Raw genomic sequence first — 23,001 nt, 5'->3', positions numbered from 1 at the left:
TATGGGAGAGTAGCAGGTCATCCACAAAAATCTCCTCTGCACCCCACCATAAGCCAACTGCTTATATTGGGTAGAAGGATGAGGATTACATTGGGAAGTAGGCAAAGGGTATGCCAAATGGACATTTTACAGGTAATTCGGGCTGGGGTTTGCAAAGGGCTGGGGGTTTGCAAAGTGGGGGTTTTCAAAGGGCTGGTGCCTCTGGTTTCTGCAACAAGGTTGTTGATTGGCCCATGATAATAGGCAGCTCCTGGATGTGGAGGATGGGCCGCATTTCCAGGTGAGCTCCCAGGTCCCACATGCAACTCCCAGCCAGGTTAGATAGACTGTACTTTCTTTCATCAGAACAAAACAATCACGGTTAACAGAGCATGATTAATATTTCTTACAATGACAGCTGGTCCCCAGTATTCTATTTCTGCCCCTATCGGAGAGTCAGATTCAATAGCTCTGGGATGGGCCTGAGAGTCTACATTTCTAACAATGCTGATGCTGCTGGTGGGAAGACCACACTTGGAGATAACTAGTTTTAGCTTCCACTGTCCCTCGTCCCATCCCACCTTTATCTTTCAGCTGGCTAGGGCCTGGGGGCTGGGAATGGTGGAGAGGAACATCAACCCGTTGGGAAGCTTGATAGGCAGTGATTAGTACCAAGTGACCTCGTTTGTGACTAGAAATACAGCTGGCTGCCGATGTAAGTGGGAGTAGGTTACTTTCTCGGTTAAATTGAAACCTTTGTTGCCGAGAAGAGAATAGTGGCTGATGAAAGTTGAATATATGTCAAAGTAAGTTGATTTAGGAGTACTTCTATAGGATAAAGATATTATTGTTTGGCTTATTTGCAAAGCAAAAATTTTCTGATCAGGAAGTAACACTATGACATGAAACACTCCACAATTAAGTAAAATGAAGTCAGTCAGGGAAAGATAACAAAAGCCATCTTACTCAACTACAGCAGCTCAGCATTATGGCAAATATTACAGTTGGTGCTAACCATTCAGCTTCTAAAAACTTTCCAAGAATGAAAATCATCCAGGGATGAAGCAGTAATAAAGGAAATCTCAAATACAATTGCAAATGTTGCATTTCCTAATTTAATAGGATAACATTTCAAAGTAAAGTCAGCATTTTATAAACATTTTGCCATAATTAGCTCTTATCCAAGTTATTAATCACTCTTTTAAAGTTCTTTGTACTTTTTATTTTCTCTTCTAGCCTTGATGATTCAGTGTCTACAATTAATATTTATTTAGATCTGAAATCATTCATTCTGTGGATAAAAAAAGGACCACATGCTAACTCAGGGAAGGTCTGCACTGGTGGCCTTGCAAACTCAAGAGACCTAAAGTAACCACAAAGGATGGTCTGAAACTAAAACCTTCCATTTAATTTTGATCTTTACTGAGCCTATAGTTTTTTGCATCTAAGATAACATATGTGAGGAATGTCACGGTAAGTTTTAACTTCCCTTTTTCCAGACCCGGCAGGGCACAACCAAATGCACCAGGGCACCTGGAGAGAGACCACAAATTCCTTCATTGTTATTGTTGTCATGTTAATTGTTGACTGTTAACTATCCTGCACCCACCTATGCAAAAACTGTGTCTATCATTTTATTTTTATCCAATCCTCCCTGCCACTTTGCTTTCTCCCGCCTCCCTAATCTATCACCAAGGGATTTCATGTAACATCTCCTCCTTTGATTGTAATGTATAAAACAAGGTGAAAAAACGCCAGTCCAGAGCACTATCTCGATACATTGCCATTCTGCTTCCCGGCAATTGTCGACAGTTTGGCTCAAATAAACTCACAAAAATTCTTTACAGGTTTGAATATTTTTTACGTTAACAATTCCTTCTTTACCAACCCAACTTAGCAGCTCTGTTACTTTTCTACCGATATTCTTTCTCTACTGTTACCAACTGAGCCTTGTTTTTTTTTTTCAGAGCAGCAAAGCGCCCAGCTGAAATCACCCTCTTTTGCAGCTGGACAGTTGGCAGTCCTGGCCAGTGAAATGTGAGGCTGCCAGGAAACCTTTCAGCAGTGGAGGGACCCAGCTCGCAGGTACCTGCTACCCTTGCCTTTCATCATCCTTCTTATCTCATCCTTCCCAACACAGATGAGAGGCCATCCCGTGGCCTCGCAGTGTTACACCTGAGGGCAAAAGCCACTTGCCAATGCTGGCAAGGTAAGAAGGAGCTTGAGATCATGCTAACGTCCTGGTTTTGTAGCATCTTGTGACATAAATAAATAACTTAATTAAAAATTCTTATTTAGACAGACCATCATGGTCCACTTTCTGATTCTTGCAGCCCAAAACAATCCCAACCTGTATATTCATTTACTTCCTTAAAGGAGCCCTTTTGCGGGCAAGAGCAGAGCAGTAACTCTCAGTCTTTAGTGTGCATCGGAGTCATCTGAAGGGCTTGTTGTAAAACAAACATCTGAGTCTCAACCCTAGATATTCTGATTCAGTACATCTGGGGAAAGCCCAGAGAACTTGTATTTTTAACAAGCTCCCAGGGGCTGTCCATGCTGCTGGCCTGGGAACCACACTTGAAAAGCCTGGCGATGGTTTCAATGTGACCCTGCCTCAAGCCAGAGCTTGGACTGGGTGACACTTCAGTGCCTGTTTCTTGAATCCCCTGGTCCTGAGCCTCTGTTACACTGGCCAGAAGGCCTGCGTGTCATCCAGATTCAGCTGCTGGGTGCCGCTGGTCAAACTGGTTGGGTAAATATTTTCAAGACGTTCTAGGTATTCAACAGTGAGTAGAAAAAATCTGTTGTTGGGTCAAACAACTTCATGACATCTTATCTTCCCCTGAAGATACCAGGCTATTTTTCTGGATCCAGTTTATATATGTAGTGAGTTTCAGGCACCAAGAACTTCCTTTTGCTGTATCTGCCTGCTGGGACTCTTTCCCAACACTTACTTGAGGGAACCACTTTTCTCTAATATCATTGAGTTTAGAAGAAGCTCCAGGTGAGCTTGTCTTATCATTCTCCTTTTGAAGACTCTCACTCTGTCTACGAACAATTGCTAACTTTTTAAAGGAGTCAGGGGAGATTAATTTTCTGCAAAAACTGATTTATGGCCATCTCTTCTGAGAGGATGGCCTGAGTCACTTTCCTTGCCTCATGCTCACTGCAGAAATTCAGTGATAAAAACCTTCCTTTACACACAGAAAATGTGTGAGCAAACTTCAAGGTCTTTCCCCTAACGCAGCAATTAATCTTGAGGTTAGATAGGAAAACCAAAAACAGTCTATTTGCAGAGCAGCAAAAAGGGACTCCCCAAAATTGGGTTTATATATATAATTAAATTATGTGTGTGTTTTCCGATGGTCTTAGGTGACCCCTGTGAAAGGGTCGTTCTACCCCCAAAGGGGTCGTGACCCACAGGTTGGAGACCCACAGGTTGAGAACTGCTGCTCTGGAGCCTTTGCCCTTCACGATCCCTGGGATTCCCCAATTAGGGATGAGGCTGACCCTGCTCCGATTATCAGGCCTGAGTGGTTTAAAATGTAAGATGATTTTGTCACTCTGCAGAACAGGACAATAACTATAAAAATAATACATCTACTGTCATTTATTGAGCATCGGTCCCTGTTTTAATGACTGAACCTTGAATTTTTAGGAAGTTATTTAGACCTCCTAATGACTTTGTATGATGAATTCAAGTATTCCTCACATTTTACAGAGGAGTAATCTGGGCAAGGAAAGGGAGCTAACTTGACCTTAATCAGAGCTATTAAAGTGGAGAAGCCAGAAGGCAGAGGTTCAGCAGGCTGACTGCAGAACTATTAACCACTGAGCAAAACAAAACAAACCAAAACAAGAGAAAACAAACAAACAAATAAACAGCCTGCCACAGAGGAGGACTAGTCTCGAAGGTCTTTTTCACTGTTAGACCTATGGAGGATGTTGGGGTGGCATGCTTATGTAAGGAGGAAGTTTTGTGGGGATCAAAATAATTTAGGTGTCTTCAACTTTGACATTAGACAAGAAGAGGTACAGGGCTCATTAAAAATGATAACATGCCTAGTTATTTATCATAATTTTATATGATATAATTATATATGCCAGTGCACATATAAATGTATAAAATAATATAATAGGTATAATTAACCATACATACTATATATGAGATATATAATACATACTGTATTGATTAGAAGGTGTTTTATAAAATGTGATATTTAACGCATGTAGTTCTTATTATAGTTTTATTACGATATTACATTTCCATCAAATTCAGCCAGTTAAAGTGTATAATTCAACAGTTTGTAATATAGTCACGGGTTTGCGCAACCATCACCACTATCTGATTCCAAAACATTTTCATCAACCCCCAAAGAAACTCCATACCCATTAGCTGTCACTCTCTATTCCTTCCTCCCTCCAGTCAGTGTCTGGTAACAACTAATCTACTTTTTGTCTCAATGGAGTCCCCTATTTTGGACATTTCATATAAATGGAGTCATATGTGATGGGCTTCTTTCACTTAGTATAACATTTTCAAGGTTTCTCCATATTTTAGAATGTATTAATATATCATTCCTCTTAATGGCCAAATAACATTGGATTGTATGGATATACCACATTTTGTTTATCTGTTAAATCACCTGATGGACATTTGGGTGGTTTCCACTTTTTGGTGATTATAAACAATGCTGCTATTAGCACTCATGAACAAGTTTTTGTATGAACATATTAAATTTACCTAGATGTGGAATTGCTGAATCATATGGTAACTATGTTTAACTTTTAAGGATCTGCCAGACTATTTTTCAGAAGTTGGCTACTTTAAAATTCCACTGGCAGTGTATGAGGGTTTCAGTTTCTCTACTCTCACTGACGTTTGTTATTGTCTATGTTTTTTTATTCTAGTCATCCATGTGAAGTGGTACCTTATGTAGTTTTGATTTGCATGTAGGTAATGACTAACGAGATTGAGCCTGTTTTCCTGTTCTATCAGACTTCTGTATATCTTCTTTGGAGCAGTGTTTTTTAGATCCTTTGTCCATTTTTAAATTGGTTTGTTTTTCCCTTTGTTGTTGACTTTAAGTGTTGTTTTTTTTTTTAAATATTTTTATTGATTTTTTACAGAGAGGAAGGGAGAGAGATAGAGAGTTAGAAACATCGATGAGAGAGAAACATTGATCAGCTGCCTCCTGCACATCTCCTACTGGGGATGTGCCCGCAACCCAGGTACATGCCCTTGACCGGAATCGAACCCGGGACCTTTCAGTCCGCAGGCCGACGCTCTATCCACTGAGCCAAACCGGTTTCGGCGACTTTAAGTGCTTTTTATGTGGTCTAGTCCCTTTTCAGATATATGATTTGCAAATATTTCCTCCAATTTATGGGTTATCTTTTTATTTTTTTCATGGTATCCTTTGAAGCTCAATAGCTTTTAATTTTGATGAGGTACAAATTATTTATTTTTTTCTTTTCTTACTTATGCTTAGTGTTATATATAAGAAATAATTGCCTAATGCAATGTCACAAGTATTTATGCTTAGGTTCTCTGCTCAGATTGTTATAATTTTATCTCTTACATGTAGATCTTGGGTCTATTTTTACTTCATTTTTACATATGATGTGAGATACAGGTTCAACTTCATTCTTTTGCACGTGGATATCCAGTGGTCTTAGCAGCATTTATTTAAACACTATTCTTTCTCCATTAAATTGTGTTGAAATCCTTGTCAAAAATCAATTGACAATAAATGTAAGAGTTTATTTCTGGGTGGATGTTATTCGATTTAGTAGTTCCTTCTATCTGCTCTGTGACAAAGCACAGGACACGGCTGCTCATTCTGCTGCCATTTTGAATCTCCTCAAGAGTTTATTTCTGGATCCTCAATTTCACTCTATGGATTTCTATCTCAATCCTTATGCCAGCCCCAAATACTCAAGAAGATTACTGTAGCTTTACGGTAGGTTTTGAAATAAAGTGTGAGTTCTCTAAATGTATTCCTCTTTTTTAAGGATTGTTTTAGCTATTCTCAGTTCCTTTCATGTTAATGAGAACTTTAATAAACTTGTCAATTTTTGATAGGGCTTGTTTTTAGTCTGTCGGTCAATTTGAGTATTGCTATCTTAACAACACAGGGTGTCCCAAGAAATAATACACTTTGAATAATTATTAATTCCAATAGGTTAGATCTAAAAAGAAAGAAACATCAATTGAGCTACCAGCTGTTAAAGAGTATATACATTTTGGGGGGATACCCTATATTAAGTCTTCCAATCCATAAATATGAGGTTTCTTTCTACTTATTTAGGTATTCTTTAAATTCTTTCAACAATATTTCATGTTTTTCAGTGTTCAAGTCTTGCATATTTTCACTTAAATTTTGTCTACATTTTTTTGGATGCTATTATAAATGGAATTATCTTCTTAATTTTAGTTTTAGTCTGTTAATTGCTGCTGTATAAAATATAATTGATTTTTAAATATATATTGATTTTCTATTCTACAACATTGGTAAACTTTTCTATTAGTTTTTCTGTGGATTCTTTAGGGTTTTCTATGTACACCTTCAAGTCATCTGCAAATAGAGATAATTTTCTTTCTTTTTTTTTTTCAATCTGAATGTCATTTGTTTGCTTGCTGTATTCCTTTGTTTCTTTGTTTTGGCCTAATTGCTCTGGCTAGAATCTCCAGTATAATGTTGAATAGAAGTAGTGAGAGTCAATCTCTCTTATAATGTTTCTGATCTTGGGGGGAAACTTTTCAGTCCTTTGTTAGTACAATGTTAGCTGTGTGCTTATTATAGATGTTCTTTATCAGATTGAGGAAGTGTTCTTCTTTCCTAGATTGTTCAATATTTTTGTAATAAAAGGGTGTAGACCACAGGGACACCTTCTCTATAGACAGAGGGTGCTCTGTGGGGGAAGAGAAAGGGGGTCTGACCTCACTGATGTGGAAACTGGCAGACCTGATTTTAAAGGTGAGAGAACTTCAGCAGTCTCTTAAACCCTTCTCACCTGCAGTTTTGAACATTGCTATTCCTTCTCTGAAATGCAGCTAGAATTTTATATAAAGCAAAGATTTGATTCTGACACTATTCTGCTTCAATTCCTTCAAGAGGTTCTCTTTGTTTCCAATATAAATCCCAAGTGCCTTAAAATAATAGTCAATGATTCTTTTTTTGCATATTCTGTCTTTTTTCTTGCCACTCTGACTTCTTGCTTCTTGAATATACCTTTCCATCAATGACTCTATAAATGTCCCCTGCTTGGAATGTTCTCCCTTCTCCACTTCCCCACCTCCCAGCTGCCTGCATCGGACAAAGATTTCTCCTCAATCTGAAGTTCTCAGCTTATCCTGAAATTTCCTCCAGGAAAGCTGACTCCTAAACTTCCAGGTGGAGGCTCCTCCCACAGGTTGCCACCTCCCTGCTTACCTGTGTACCCATCAACACTTGTGAGCTAAATTATTGCCTCTGTGAGTTCTGAGAAGGAGGTGGTGATATTTGCTATTCACCCTTGTGTATGACTGTAACACTCAAAATGGGTTCTCACTCGGCAGCATCAGCATCACCTGGGATCTTGTTAAAAGGCAAACTCTTAGGCCTCACCTCAGACCTACTAATGCAGAATATCTGGAGGGGCCCAGGAATCTGCATTCCAGAAACCCTGCAGGTGATTCTTAAATTTTGAGAAGCACTTGTATAGTCAGGTGCCTGGCTACTGGTAGACGATCAGTGAATGAATAAATTTGTAAGTCCTAAAAATACTACTAATAGACTGTAATCTTCATCAGATTACTTAGCTTCATGATTCCCATTGGTAATGCTGACCTCTCATAAGGTTTGGAGAAGCAAATGTGATGGCTTCAGAAAAAGCTCCTGCACAGCATCTGACACACAATAGTTTCTTTTTGCTTGTTTCTTCATTCTTATTTCTAATTCAGCTGACTGCTTGCCAAGGTGGTCCTCAAACCCTCAGCCTGTTTGCAGACCTAGCATTGGGCAAGTTTGGAGTATCCCTACTTATGTTCACAAATCCAAAAAAGGAATAAATAAAATGTGGTTGATAGAAGAGGGTGTTCTCTGGAGTTTGCAGGTGGCCCATCTGATCAGGAATTTGGCCAATTCTGTCAGTTGTTCAGCATATGTAGCAGGATATTGAAATATATTTTTTTTCCCAGCTTCAAGCTACAGGCTAGGTAAGGACCATCATTTTTATTTCTAAAAATATAAAATTTTGGTTATCAGTATTTCTCAATGCCAGCTATAATAATTGCATCTGATCTGTTTAATTTGGGATAATATCTCTCCTACTTTTTTGTTTTGATGTTTTTCTTAAAAGCAAAATAAGACAGGATTTAAAAATTCCTAGGGTGTTTTCTTTGACCACATCTGAAAGCATTCTAGTCTGGTTTCTAAGTTCCTAATGGTTTGAATCAAGGTCTCATTCTCCTTAAATTGTCGTGATCTTGTTGAAGAGGTTCATAATTTCCTTCACATTTATTTGAAATTGAAGGGTCAATTAAAGGCCACGCTAACCAACCCTTAAATCAACTGTATTTCTCAGAGATGTTTCAAAAGGAATTTAAGGGGGTCTAATGGTTAAAAACCCCACAATTCTTTTAAAGGCCCACTTTAATTTAGGCTGAAACCCTTGCTATATGAAAAGCGCTACAAAGAAGGGAGTGGGAACAGTAAGGTGTTTGTGTTCTTCATCAAAGGTGAAAAGAGCAAAAGCAAAGAGGTGGAAAACAATGGAGAAAAGAAATTTGTGGGAGGGTATGCTTGCATAAACTTCGGGCTCCATCAAATCTAGATCCAGCCTTAAGGCTGAGTTTTAACATGTATTTTCAAATGTCATCCTCATAGTACTTATATAATAGCTAGTATTATTTTACAGATAAGAAATTTGATGCATAAAGCTTGTAAGTAACTTGCCCCAGGTCACCTAGCTCTGACTTGTTGGAACCAGGATTCAAACATAGGCATCAAATCCCAAGCTGTGTGCCACCCGTAGGGGGTCTCTAGTCCGGGTTGCATGCATGTGGGCAGGGAAATCAAACCATGGAGGCAGAAGCCAGAGTGGCAATGTTAGCATATTTCTCTTGGCTCTTCTGTATGATTTTCTTTGCACCCACCCTAATTTCTCCAGTCCCAGAGAAGATGGGCTAGATATTTTGGGGGAAGGGAGTTACAGTAAAGTGTTAATTTCAAACAATAGGAAGCACCCAGGCTTTAGCATCAGAGTTGAGTTTTAGAATAAGGAAACGATGGGATGTAGTGGCTCAGGTTTTGCCAAGGGATGACTAGAGGTAGCAGCAATCAGGTTCATTTGTATTTGGAAGATACGAATATGCAGCTTATTATTCTAAGTGGGTAGAAGATGGATATTAGGGCTTTAACCAGGAAAGACGTTGCATCCAAGGATGGACAGACGGCTGTCAAAGGCAGTGGAACAGCTTCAAAGCTCACTACTGAGGCTCACATGGTGCCAAGGAACTGGAAGATGTGGAGGACAAACAGGCCGGGTTGGAAAAGGGGGATTCAAACATGCAACTCCAGGTGAGCCTTCAGGGCCAGCAATGCCCAGAGGCGTGTGGGCGCATTCCCAGCTGTTTCCTGTGTGGTGGTTTTATCCCCAACTAATATGCCAGCTGGCGGTTGTTTTATTTCCTTGTTGACTTTTTTTGCTGCCACCTGGGGAGTCTTAGTAACTGTAAACAAAGATTTAGAACACTAATCAAGTGTTAGGCGCCAATGTGGTTGACTCTGTGCAGGTACTAAAGTCAAGTAACCTGTGAATGAGTAGCTGGCATGGAGGAACGCCAGCCACACCGGCTGGCAGGATGGTGGGGAGCAGGAGGAGGCCATCTGTGAGTGTTGACTGCTAAGGACTCACAAAGCCCCCCCCTCCCCCAAGAATTGTCCTCAACTGATGCCTAGGAAGTTAAACCCCAGTACCCTGCCCCCCACGAGGAGAAACTTAGAGCAATGACTCACTGCACAGAGGTACAAAAGGCCAGGCCCCTTGCCTTAAGAAGGAGACAATTGTGTCAACATTGTGATTTATGCTCCAGAGCCTTTCATGAATCAGCCAAGTTTACTTGGCTTCTCCCCATATCCTGTCTGTTTTCCTGCCTTAGATGCTTTTCCTGAGAGTCCTCCCTCAACATATCATGGTTCATGATTTTCTCTGTCTTGGGCTCTGCCTCTGGGGAATCTGACCTAAGAAGGCACTGAGGGTTTTAGGTCCCCATTTCCACAGCTAATTTTGGCAGGAAGTGGGCAGAGCTTTGAGGCAAGAAGTCCCCAGTGATATGTATTTAGGGTAAAATCTCCAGCTATGTGCATAGATGGGAAATTGAGGGTAGAGGTCGAAGACAAATTATGAGGAGCAGGAGTTAGCTCCCAGGGAAAATGAATGGGTAGAGGATGGATATTAGGGCTTTAAGCAGGAAAGAACAAGTAGAATACTCAGCAAGATAGGGAGACAAACCCAGTCCAGAGCCTGGGTCAGCAAAGCCAGGGAAGAAAATACGATGACTTGTAGGATACACGGAAGTTCAGGGCTCATGTCTGGCTTAACATATTCTTGGTCTGTGAGTGCAAGACCTAGGTATTAATTGGACATGTGAATCTTAGCCAGTTAATCTTCTTTTCTAAACCTCAATTTCTTCATCTGTAAAATGGCATGCATTCAAGTAATTATAACTATTTATTAATTATGTAAATATTATTTTAAGTCATGGTGAGTAGTGGAATTTTTGCCTGCTATGTGGTAGACCTGGATTTCTACATAGGGCTCGCCTATAGATCTAGACTTGGAAAGTAAAGAAATGATAAAGTAGGGGCTGAAATAATGGCCATGAAAGGGCATGGTGATGCTTGTATTGCTGCCCATGGTTCTGATCTGAAGGCCCAGAGCCCTGAGTTGCCAGTTTTGCATCTTCAGAGCCAGTCTTAAGAGGGAGAGGGAGAGGGAGAGGGAGAGGGGGAGGGGGAGGGGGAGGGAGAGGTAGAGGGAGAGGGAGAGGGAGAGGGGGAGGGAGAGGGGAGGGGGAGGGGGAGGGGGGGGGGGGGGGGGGGGGGAGGGAGAGGGAGAGGGAGAGGCAGGGATAGCTGTAAGCCAAAAATCCTCCAGATTTGATCACCCTTCAATCAGAATTGGACCCAAGAGGGACTGTTGGGGACAGCAAGTTGGCCAGTTATTGACTTCCAAGTCTGAAATTGCAAGAGAATTTTTCTTCAGCTTGGCAGACACTACAATCACAATGCCAGAGTCTCAGTATTTAGATCGAGCTGGAAATTCCCAAAGACAAGAGCATCAGGAACTCTCAGCCACTCAAATGCTTTTTCCCTACCGTGGTTGGCAATCCGCGCCGCAGGAGCCACATGCGGCTCTTTGGCCCCTTGAGTATGGCTCTTCCACAAAATACCATGTGTGGGCGTGCACATACAGTGCGATTGAAACTTCATGGCCCATGCGCAGAAGTCGGTATTTTGTGGAAGAGCCACAATCAAGGTGCCAAAGAGCCGCATGTGGCTCGAGAGCCGCAGTTTGCCGAGCCACAGTTTGCCAAGCAGCAGTTTGCAGATCACTGCCCTAGGACAATTCCCTACTCTCTCTCTTAATACAGTGTGATATGGCCCTTACTTTAGGAACAGTTTCCAAGAAGCAGACTTTGAGATAAGAATTCACATGCAACTCAATTTATTAAGGAGGTTCTCTTGGGAAAAACTGGGTGTGAAAAACAGGACAAAGAAAGGAAGACGCCAAGCTGAGTTCCAGCCTCAGCCTGATCTCACAGAGGAGATTGGAATGTAAATTACACCTCAGATTTTGGCCTAAATCCAAAGGGGGGGGAACTGGTCTTTCATTTTCCTGCCCTAGTCAATCATTGGATAAGGTCTACTGTTAAGGACATAAAGTCCCAGGAGCTTCTGTTTCTCAGTAGCTACCCCATTGGCTCAAGTGTGGCTCTCCAAAGGGCATCACAAAAATGGATAATGAGAAGCAAAATACTTAAAAGCCAAGGAAAGGAACACTTTTCCAAAGGGATCCAAGGAAATCTGAGTGGAACACTAATGGCTGGGTTACCACACTTAAGATTAGTTTAAGGGACTGAAAGGGCTAGTCATTTCGGCAAATATGCAGCTTATTGTATATGTTTTTGTATGAAATGAGAGGGCAGAGGATTTAACATTAGAAGATGTGTTAGCCCTGGCTCTGACATATAACTTTGTGACCTTGGGTGAGATACTCAACTTCTTGGTATTATCTGAATTATCTCTAGTTATGTGAAAATACCATTCTTTTACAGACTTAATAGTAAATTAAATTTATCAGCATATTTTACTATATTCTGTACAAACTATTGTCTCTGTACTCCACTCCATTCACTTCTGTCTCTCAGGGTGTTTTCTTCTGCCTAAACTATATTCTTCAGTAGTTACTTCAGTAAAGATCTGTGGGTAATAGTCTCTTTTACTATTTTTGTTTCATCTGGAGTGAATTTATTTCCAGTCATTGATTTTGTTACTATCTTTCTTTGTGTTATTTCTTCACATTATAGGATTTTATTATTGAATGGAGGCTGAGTGCTCTCCCTGTCTCAGTCTCTCCCCCCCCCCACCTTATCTTTTAAAGTCTTACAGATTTATATTTTATCTCCTTTCCCACCACCTCCTAAGAACACTTAGTTCAAAACCAGGTCTTACATCAGTAGTTCAGGGCTTCAAACCAACACTGATATTGGAGTTATTACATATTCAGCTACCAACTCAGCAGTTAAGCCTAAGTCCAGGTTGAAAGACTTTATTTCTTACAGTTTCCTGCTACACAGCTTTATAGAAACAGTAGCTCAGACAGTGGTTTGAAAAGTTTATTTAGCCTCCTTTAATAGATGAGAAAACCTCACACTTCCTTCTCTGATTTCAAAGAGTAAGTTTGAAGAGTGAGTCATTTACTTCCATGGGACACTTGTAGTCTTGCTAGCTTATGGGAACCCAGATTTCTCCATTTGAGATTGAGTCTGCAAACTCAATTCCAGTCACTCCTTCGTGTTCACTTCCATTTCTGGCCTTCAGAGATATTTGTCTCAATTTTTAGGGTGACTATGTCATCTTAAATTTCTCTCTTTAGGTGTCTAATGTCGTATCAGTCAGCTATTGCTGCATAACATGGAATTCCTAAAAACTGAATGGCTTACTATAGTAGTCATAGATTTCCACTCACATTTCTGGGATTTGGCTGGAGTTTGACTAACTTGGGATGGGCTCAGCTGGTCAACTCTGCTTCACCCTGCAGGGAATGAGATGGGGGATTGAAAATCCTGACTTTCTAGGATAAAAAGTCTCCTCTTTGTTCCCCCACTCCCCATTAGCCAAAGAACTAGGGTACCATTGGTGAGTTGTAAATATCAATTCCCTGGGGCACAGAGCTGGGTAGAGAAGGACAGAGGGATCAACAGAGACTATCCAGCACAGGGCCCAAGGGGTGTCAGAGGCAGGTGGCCAATCATGGGAGACAGGGGGCATGGGTAAATAGAAAACCAAGATTCACAAGTCTTAAAAAGGGGTGGTCACTCAAGACAGATTTTGGAAAATCACTCTTTTGGGGCTTTTAGAAATATGCAACTCTTGGGTCAATTGGAAGATACAGAAGCAGAGGGGACATAGTATCTCCAAGTGGGAAAATCCTGTTCCCTTCAAAAGGTTGTCTTGCACTCAAAGAAAACTTGTATGCTTTGGACATTTTATTATTTAGGTCTCCTTAATCTAGTCTTTTGTACTGAAAAGAATGAGAGAAGGGCAATTTTTTTCATTCAGTGGAACCTGGAATAGCAGTGAGAAAAGCTATTGAGTTCCAGTTTGTTACTGTCAAGTTCTGTGACCTTGGAGCCTTCACTTTCCTCCTGCAGATAATGAGGAGGTTGAACCACTTGCCTTTACAACTCTCAGTATTTATGGTGTATAAATGACATTCATGGCACTTGCAGTTTTTTAAATGAAAAAATATTCAACACTGACTGCCCATGTTCTGGTCTCTTCACTGAATCACTCAAACTAATGGGAAAATATTAAAAAACAAAACTATATTTTCTATAAAGTTCTGATAGCTGCCCAAGGAAAAACATGGCTTGATGATGGTAAAATGAAAAGGCTAGACGCTTGTAAATTTAGATTTTCAACATGTATCATGATTTCCTGGCCTCCTGGACATCCCAGTAATTCTCTAGAATTATGCATAATGTGCCTCCTTCCATTTTCTAAGAAATTGTCAGTTTTAAGGTTAGAGTTTGACAATTTATTGGCTTGTCCTGTAGAAATGAACTGGGGGCATCTGGGGCTAGCGTCTTTAATGTGTGTGGTTGGGGCCATAGATGTGAAGCTGCCTCTTATTTATAGCTGAGCAAGCTTAATTGCTGCTTTTCAATCTAAATAGAAAGGCTCTGTTTACTGCTGCTTTTAATTGGAGCGAGCTGGTGAAAAAGCATGCAGGGCCTCCTCAGGAAAGGCAATTCAATGAAAAGCATTTTGTCAATAAATTATTACTGCCATCATGAAAACCTGGCACTGCATTCAAATACAAAGCCAGCAACAGCTCAGCTTCTCCTTTGATGAACCCAGCATAATGCTTTTAAATTTTCTTAATTCATTACCCTTTTCTCCTGTTTTCATAGACTATTAGAGCTGGTGAGGGCATTGTGGGTCTTTTTCATCTCTAGCCTTCACAGTAGAGAGGGAAACCTGAGTTCCCTGTGCAGTGCTAAGACATGATTGTGTCTAGAGCCACAGAAAGTAAATATCATTGGGGAAATCAGAAAGTCAAGCCCCTTTCTTTATGTGCCTGGTTGGAAGAGGATCATAGTGCACACCAGAGCTTTGTTTGGGAGTTCTCTTATTAAGCTCTTCTCAAATGTTTTCTACCAAATGCACCATTTTATCTTCAAATCCCTGGGAATTGAGTATTATAAGATAAAGATCCAAAATCACAAACCCAACCGTGTTCGATGGAAGAAAGCTGCAGAAGGAGGGTCTTTGTGTAGGAAGGCAAGGATAAATGGAGGATTGTATTTTTCAAAAATATCCATGGCACTATTTTTATTTATTTAATTTATTTATTTTTTAATCTTCACCCGAAGATATGTTCACTGACTTTGAGAGAGAGAGAGAGAGAGAGAGAGAGAGAGAGAAAACAGAAAGGTCTATTGGTTTCTCCTTTCCCGGGACGGAACCTAGGCATGACAGAATTGAACCTGATACCTTCTGGTGTATAGGATGAGGCTTCAACCAACTGAGCCACCTGGCCAGGGTGACCATGGCAATATTTTCGGGACCACATGCTCTTGCTACCCTCAATCAGCTTATTTCCCCTTCCCTTAAACCCAGACAGTGTTGATGAATGCCTTGAAGAGTGGAGTGCAACAGAAATAATTTTGAATGACCTTTGAGGTCAGGTCCTAAAAGGCACTATGTGTCCAATGTCTTTCAGGATGCTTGCTCTTAAAACACAGCCACCATATTGTGAGGGAGCCAAAGCCTTGTGGAGAGGCCCCATGTAGGTATTCCACTGAGGTCCCAGCTGACATCCAGAACTGAGTGTGAGTGAGACTTTGAGCTGCTCCCTAACAGAACCTCAGTTTTGTTCAGGTGTCCCATCTTTATGTAGCCCACAGGACTCAGACAATCCCCTCAGCTTCAGGAATAAATCTGACTGGAATGGATCTCACCCTCTTGTCTGCAATTGGTTTATGAAGTCATGTGATGCAGTTCTGGCTAATCATAAGTGATGAGAGATTATTTGGTACCTGTTTGGGGAAGTTCTGCCTTGCTCCTAAAAGTAAGCTATTCTCTCTCTCCACATTAGAATGAAGGTATGTAAATTATAATTGTTCTTGGTGAGAACCAGCCTTAAAAATGAAGCTAACCATGTGAGTAGCAAAGCCAAGAATTGCAGAGAACCTAAGCCTCAGATAATAATATTGGGATGCTAGATCAACTAACTCAGTGGTTCTCAACCTTCCTAATGCCGCGACCCTTTAATACAGTTCCTCATGTTGTGGTGACCCCCAACCATAAAATTATTTTCATTGCTACTTCATAACTGTAATTGTGCTACTGTTATGAATCGTAATGTAAATATCTGATATGCAGGATGTATTTTCATTGTTACAAATTGAACATAATTAAAGCATAGTGATTAATCACAAAAACAATATGTAATTATATATGTGTTTTCCAATGGTCTTAGGTGACCCCTGTGAAAGGGTCATTCCACCCCCAAAGGGGTCGAACGAAACCCACAGGTTGAGAACCGCTGAACTAACTCCTTATTAAATTTCCTATTAAATGAGCGTATACATTCACTCATTTAAAAAGCTACAATATTGCCCCTTATTTTAAGTTTTGCTTTTCAGGTTTCAGTTACCCACAGTCAACCATGGTCTAACAATATTAAATAAAAAATTCCAGAAATAAACAACTGAATAAAGAATTCGTAAGTTTTAAATTGCATGCCATTGAGTAGCATGATGAAATTCTGCAGCATCCCATTCTGTCCTGCTCAGGATGTGAATCACCCCTTTTTATATTGTTTCCGTGCTGGAATGCTACCAACTTATTAACCACTTAGTAGCCAGCTCAGCTATCAGATCAAGTGTCTCCGTATCACAGTGCTTGCACGCAAGTAATATAATTTTACATAATAATGGCTCCAAATTGCAAGATTAATGATGGTGGCAATTCAGATATGCCAAAGAGAAGCTGTGAAGGGCTTCCTTTAAGTAAAAAATTATTTTAAGAAATAAATAAAATTTGTATACTGAGGTTGCTAAGATCTATGATAAGAACAAATCTTGTATTCATAAAATTGTGAAGCAGGAAAAAGAAATTTGTGCTAGTTTTGGTATTGTACCTCAAACTGCAAATGCATCTTATTACATAGGCATTTTATCATCTCACATCCTTGCAAGAAGGTTGAGCATAGTACAATAAGATATTTTGAATGAGGAAGGTCATTTGCATAATTTTTATTACAGTATACTAGAGGCCCGGTGCATGAAATTCTTGCATGGGTAGGGTACCTAGGCCTGGTCGGTAATCAGGGCCTTCCAGCTGCCTGCTGGGGCCTTTCTTCTGGCTGGTCAGGGCCTCCCTTGCCCAGCTGCCGGCTGCTGGCTGGGGCCTTCCTTCATTCTGTGCTGCCCCCTGGTGGTGAGTGCATATCATAGTGAGTGATCGAACTCCCGGTCTCCCAGTCGAACTCCTGAGGGGACACTTTGCATATTAGCCTTATATAGATTGCTATAATTGTTTCATTTTATTAGTAGTTATTGTTGTTAATCTCTTACTGTGCCTAATTTATAAATTAAACTTTATCATAGAAATGTAAGTATAGGAATACCATAGTATATATAGGGTCCGGTATTATTTGTGATTTCAGGCATCCACTGGGGGTGTATTGAAAAAACTAATGGTTGCATAAAGCATCTTAGTATTTCCAAATGCCTCCAATAAAGTAAATAATTCTTACCCTCTACCTCAAAGGTAGCCAAATTTGCTTTATCTCTTCTATTTCTGTCTCCTTAGGCTACAAATGGCCAAATGGTTTCTCTCTTAGATGAGGGACCATGAGATGAACTCTGTGCAGTCTCTCCAAACCAGCCCTTCTTTTCCTCATAGCATTTTGTGTTGTCAAGATTAACTGGGATTTCTTTCATTTGCATAAGGAATCAAGAGATCAACCAAAGAACTTGTATGCATATATGCATAACCCATGGACACAGACAATAGGGTGGTGAAGGCCTGGGGCGGGGGTGGGTCAGATTAGAAGAGGTCAATTGGGGGGGGGGGGAAGGGGGTCATATATAATACTTTCAACAATAAAGATTTTTTAAAAATCATTAAATAGAAGAATTCTCATTTCACTCAAAGATGAAGGGCAATATCTCTTTGCAAACCACATGAAACACATAGGTTTGTTCTGGAAAAGTTCAGAACCCCTTCAAGGTAGAAGATTTTAAAGCCTTGAAAAAGGTATTTATTATAAATCCTATAATCCCTATTTACATAAGGGGAGATGTCCCTCTAGCTATATTTCCAGGAAACATGTTTTTTCTTAGACCAAACTCTGTCCCTGGATTCAGAGGAGTAAGGATAGGTTTTTTTGTTTCTATTCACATCTAGACTACCAGGCATCATCTAGTTTGACTCTGTGAGGGAGGAGCCTAAGCCTTGTACCCTTGATGGTGAGGGTCTGGAGGAAGGGCAAAGACAGCAGTGAGCATGGAGTGACCATCTTTCTTCAGGCACTGTATTAGGCACTATGGGTACATTACCTTAGTTGAGGCTTATGACAATCCTCTGACATTGCTACTGTTATTAGCTTTACTTTATAGACAAAGAAATGAAGATCAGGAAAGGAAAGTATTGTCAAGGGTTACACAAGAAATAAATCAGTGTAACTTCTTGAACCCTACCAAAACTTGATAATTATAGGAGAACAGCATCTTATCCATGCCCTACCCCCACAAAAACACACTTTTTTGAAATTTAAGAAAAAAAAAGAGATGATACAGAAATTTCCTCATAAACATTATAAAGCATTTTGTCTCATTTGTTTTAAATATTTTAAATAAAATGTTAAATATCTTTGACTCTCCCTCACTTTCAACCTCATGCTCACCCTTTCCACTCCTACCTCCAAGGATAAATTTCTACTATAAGTTTAGTGTTTTTCCTTCTAGCCCATTTTTTCATACATTTCAAAGACCTTTCTGGAGGTAGAAAACTTCATTCTCCTTACTGCTTCCTTCCAGGGATTTTGTGAATTCCACTCCTTAGAAAATGCCAGTGACCTGCCTGCCCCATGGTTTATGGTATTGTGCAGTGGCTTTGGTAAGACTGAAGTGGCCACCACTGCTGTGGCAGGCACAATCCTTTGTTCTCAGCTCAGGCTGGTGATTGTTCAAGGACAACTAAGAACATTGCCTGGCATTTTGTTTCCTGAGCCATAAGACAACTTAAAATGATGCCATCTAGTGTCCCAACCTTTGCCAGCAAGAGAACTGAGGCATCACCCCAAATAAAGCAAACAGATTTCTTAAAGTCTTGATTAAAATAACTTAAAACTGAAGCTTGAGATTTTGATCTTTATCACCATTAGACTGTAGGAGATACTGTAAGGGTCTTACCTGTACTTCTCTACCCTTACCTCTTCAGCGCATAGCAGCCAAGCCACCAGCTGCCAGGACCTGCGTTTCATTGCCAAGGACTGCCCTGACCTCTCAAGCTACTTTGTCCAGTGTGAGAGGCTGAATTGATGGGGAATAGTGTCCTCTGGGAGCAGCCTTCAACAAATGACTGATAAGAATTGATGTATAAATATCCTAGCTCCCTCCCTCAGGTAGGATAACAAAAAGGCATGTGTCAAACATTTCGAGAGTTTCCCAGTGGAATTAAGCTCTAGCTGCCCTGCAGGCTAGCTGGCTTGGTTATGCACACTGTACTGGCTGCTTCCCTCTATGTCTTAATCGCCCCTCCTTTATTTCCTTCACTTCCCAAGTAGCCAAGTAAACCATTTGCTTTGGAATCTTTGTCTCAAAGTCTCTTGAACTTAGAAAACTCCTCTGTGATAGATTGTAGAAAGAGCCATAAACCTTTCCCCTTCTCTATATTTGTACATCGTCATGTTATAGAGCAGCAGTTCTCAACCTGTGGGTTGCAACCCCTTTGTCGGTCGAACGACCCTTTCACAGGGGTCGCCTAAGACCATCCTGTATATCAGATACTTACATTATGATTCATAGCAGTAGCAAAATTACAGTTATGAAGTAGCAACGAAAATAATTTTATGGTTGGGGGTCACAACATGAGGAACTGTTTTAAAGGGCCAGATGGTTGAGAACCACGGTTAAAGAGAGTTCTATCAGTAAGTGGCATGGCCTTGGGTCTTGCTCTGGCCAGTAGAATATGGCGGAAGTGATGGCATGCCAGTTCCAAGCCATTGCTTCAAGGGGCCTTGGCCACTTCTGCTTTTTTCTCTCAAAAGACACATGAGCAATAATAAATGATTGCTTTTATAAGCCACTAGGTATTGTGTGATTTGTCGTGCAACATTGATCAGAAATTAACTGATCCAAGCCCCATGTCACATCCATGGGTAAGACCCTCTTGTGTGTATCTCCTGGAATCAGAGTATTGTTTTCCCTGAGGAAAAAGCATCTTCTCAGGCACAGAGAGGTTAAATGACCTTCTCAGCACTGCCCAGCAGAGTGAGGGTGCCAGTTGCTGTCAGTATCCTGGTTTATGCCTTTGCTCAGGGCCTCTGTGCTGAATCACCTTGTCTGGGTTTGCTGCTAGCTGCTGCATTTTCTCTCCTCCACGGCTGTCAGCCGGGCTGCTGGTTTTTTCCAAAGCCCTCTTTTCACAGAACTGTGAGGTAGAAGCCACTGTGCTTTCACGGATTGTGCTGATGACATATATACCTGATAGGGATGCAAGTGCCTGCAGAGCTGGTCTGAGATGGCGAGCTCACCACAAATACTGCAGCTTCTGGATGCGGGAGAATTCATGGTGCTTCAGAGCCAGCAGGATGCAGAGTAAACAGCATCGCTTAGAGTGCGTTCTGATGCTTAATCCTGGCTTTGCTTCTGGTTTCTGAAGTCCCTTTTAGCTCTAAAATGCCAGAATTTGAGGACTGAGTAGAGCTTCATGCAAATGCAAAGCCAAGCAGCCTGGGGTTAGTTGTCTAATTTAATGGAATTCTAGCAGGCTAGAACAGCAGTTCTCAAAGTGGGGTCTCTGAACCTGCCACATCAGCATCACCTGGGAACTTGTTAGAAATGCAAATTCTCAGACTCCATTCCAGACCCTCTGAATCAGAATCTCTTGGGATGGGGCCCAGCAATCTGTATTAACAAGACCTCTAAGGACTTTGAATGCAGGACCAAGTTTGAGAATGACTGATCTAGAGCTGTGTTCTTTCAAATGTGGCTCATGGCATCGGCATCATCTGAGAGCTGGTTAGAGAAGCAGCAGCTCAGCACCACCTCCCCAACCTCCTGAATCAGAGTCTGCATGTAACAAAGACCTGTAGGTAATCTGATCACATCAAAGTTGAGAAGCCCTGGGTGGATTCCTAGTCTTGATCCTTGAAGATTGTGGTTCACTAGATCTGGGGTGGGGCCCAATAATTGACACTTCTAAAGAGCTTCCAGATATTCCTGGTGGTGGAGATTTACCAAAGATCTAGACTTCAGACCAGGCTCAGAATCATGGCCATGACAGACTTTCAGGACAATCAATGTTGCTTTGAACCACTCTGGACAAGCGTGCAGGCTGTACACTGCTCAGCTCCAGGAGCCACCATTCACATAGACTACGAGTCCAAAACCTGAAACCTAAAGCTAAGTAAGATAAGAGGCAGGTGCTGGCTAATGAGTGGGCTTTAGAGGGAACTGGGTTCGAATCCTAACTCTGCCACTTACATAGTTGTGTGATCTTGGCAAATACATTTGACTCTGTGTCTCAGTTTCCTCATCTGTAAGATGGAGATGATCATACCGGCCCCACTAGATGATACACTCAATGGTCAGCATATAAAAGAAGCCCAGCAAATATGCACTCTTCCTTTCAGCCAAGGAAATAGCAAGTGTCATCAGACTCACAGGCTTCTCCTCCTCCTTCAGTCTCCTCCTGGCCAGTGGCCTAATTGCCTGGTTTGGGCAGAAGGCCAGGTGAGAACGATGGGATTTTCTTTTAAGGTTCCCGGGGGTCAGATGAAGGTGATACAGCAATAACTCAGGCTGTTTATGTTAGGAACACTTCCCAAGGCTTTGTAAAAATCAATTCATAAAAATGACCAACGGAGCCAATTTCAAACCACACTGTGGGTTCACCTACCTACTAAAGTCATAAAAGACAATAGCAGTCACTGGTCTTGCCAAAGCTCTGTGATGCCCTGGAGCCCGGAGTCACGTGGAGGCTTTGCGAGGGCACCTTGGCTGGGCAGGCAAGGGATCTGTCCTCCTCCACATAAAGGATCCAGTTAGGCCCTTTGTGTTTTTTTTTTTTTTTAAATCCTCACCTGAGGGTAATTTTCCATTGATTTTTAGAGAGAGGGGTCGGGGGCAGGAGAGAGAAACATCGATATGAGAGACATATGAATTGGTTGCCTCCCACATGTACCCTGACTAGGGGCCAGGACTGAGCCTGTAATGGAGGTATATGCTCTTGGCCTGAATTGAACTTGGGACCCTTCAGTCCATGGGCTGACATTCTGTCCACTGAGCAAAACCGGCCAGGGCCCCTTCCTGGGTTCTCCTGAGAAAAAAGACAGTCCAGGATGCTCTAAAACAAACATAAAGACCAAATTAAAGTATGTATTTGGGGTGAGGGGGAAAGTACAGAGCAGGCAGGGAGATGCTTTTAAAGCTCATTCAATACAAACCAACCAGGCCAATGTTAAGAAGGCAGATGAACCTTGATGGTACCAGAAACTAGACATCCCTAAGTTTGCTTTTTGGATTTTTAGATGAATCAAATAAATAAAAAATAGAAAGGGTCTTTTCTTTCTTTTTAAATTCAGGGCTGGTGGAATTGCTAGGAGGAGGTGGAAACGCCGCTGATTTCAGACGGGAGTTCAGCCTAAGACAGCCACTAGAGGGCCTCGGAGAGCCAGGAAAACTGCATGGTGTTTCCAGCGAGGAGCCCTGAGAGCTGTCAGGTCTGGTCTGGGTTGGTGTTTAGTATGAACCTGATCCCTGAGAACTTTCTCAGAAGGTGTTCACCTTCCCAGGAGAAAGAAGTAGTCAGCTCGGTTAGGGCAGTTAGATAACTAATTTAGCATTTTACTCACTGGTAAATGATTTTTGCATCCATGACCCTGTTCTGTCCTAGGTGTGACAGTAAAGGCGAGGGTCTAGGACTTTTATAAGAGTCTGTAACTGAAAAAAACCTAGTCTTAGGTCTCAGTGGTGGTTATGAAGGACAGGCTTGGCTACTGTGGACTTTAGTACCC

The sequence above is a fragment of the Myotis myotis genome, unplaced genomic scaffold (genome assembly GCF_014108235.1).
Source record: "Myotis myotis isolate mMyoMyo1 unplaced genomic scaffold, mMyoMyo1.p scaffold_m19_p_9, whole genome shotgun sequence".
Lineage (NCBI taxonomy): Eukaryota > Metazoa > Chordata > Mammalia > Chiroptera > Vespertilionidae > Myotis > Myotis myotis.
The sequence above is the reverse complement of the archived record's forward strand: the minus strand, read 5'-3'. Positions refer to the sequence as shown.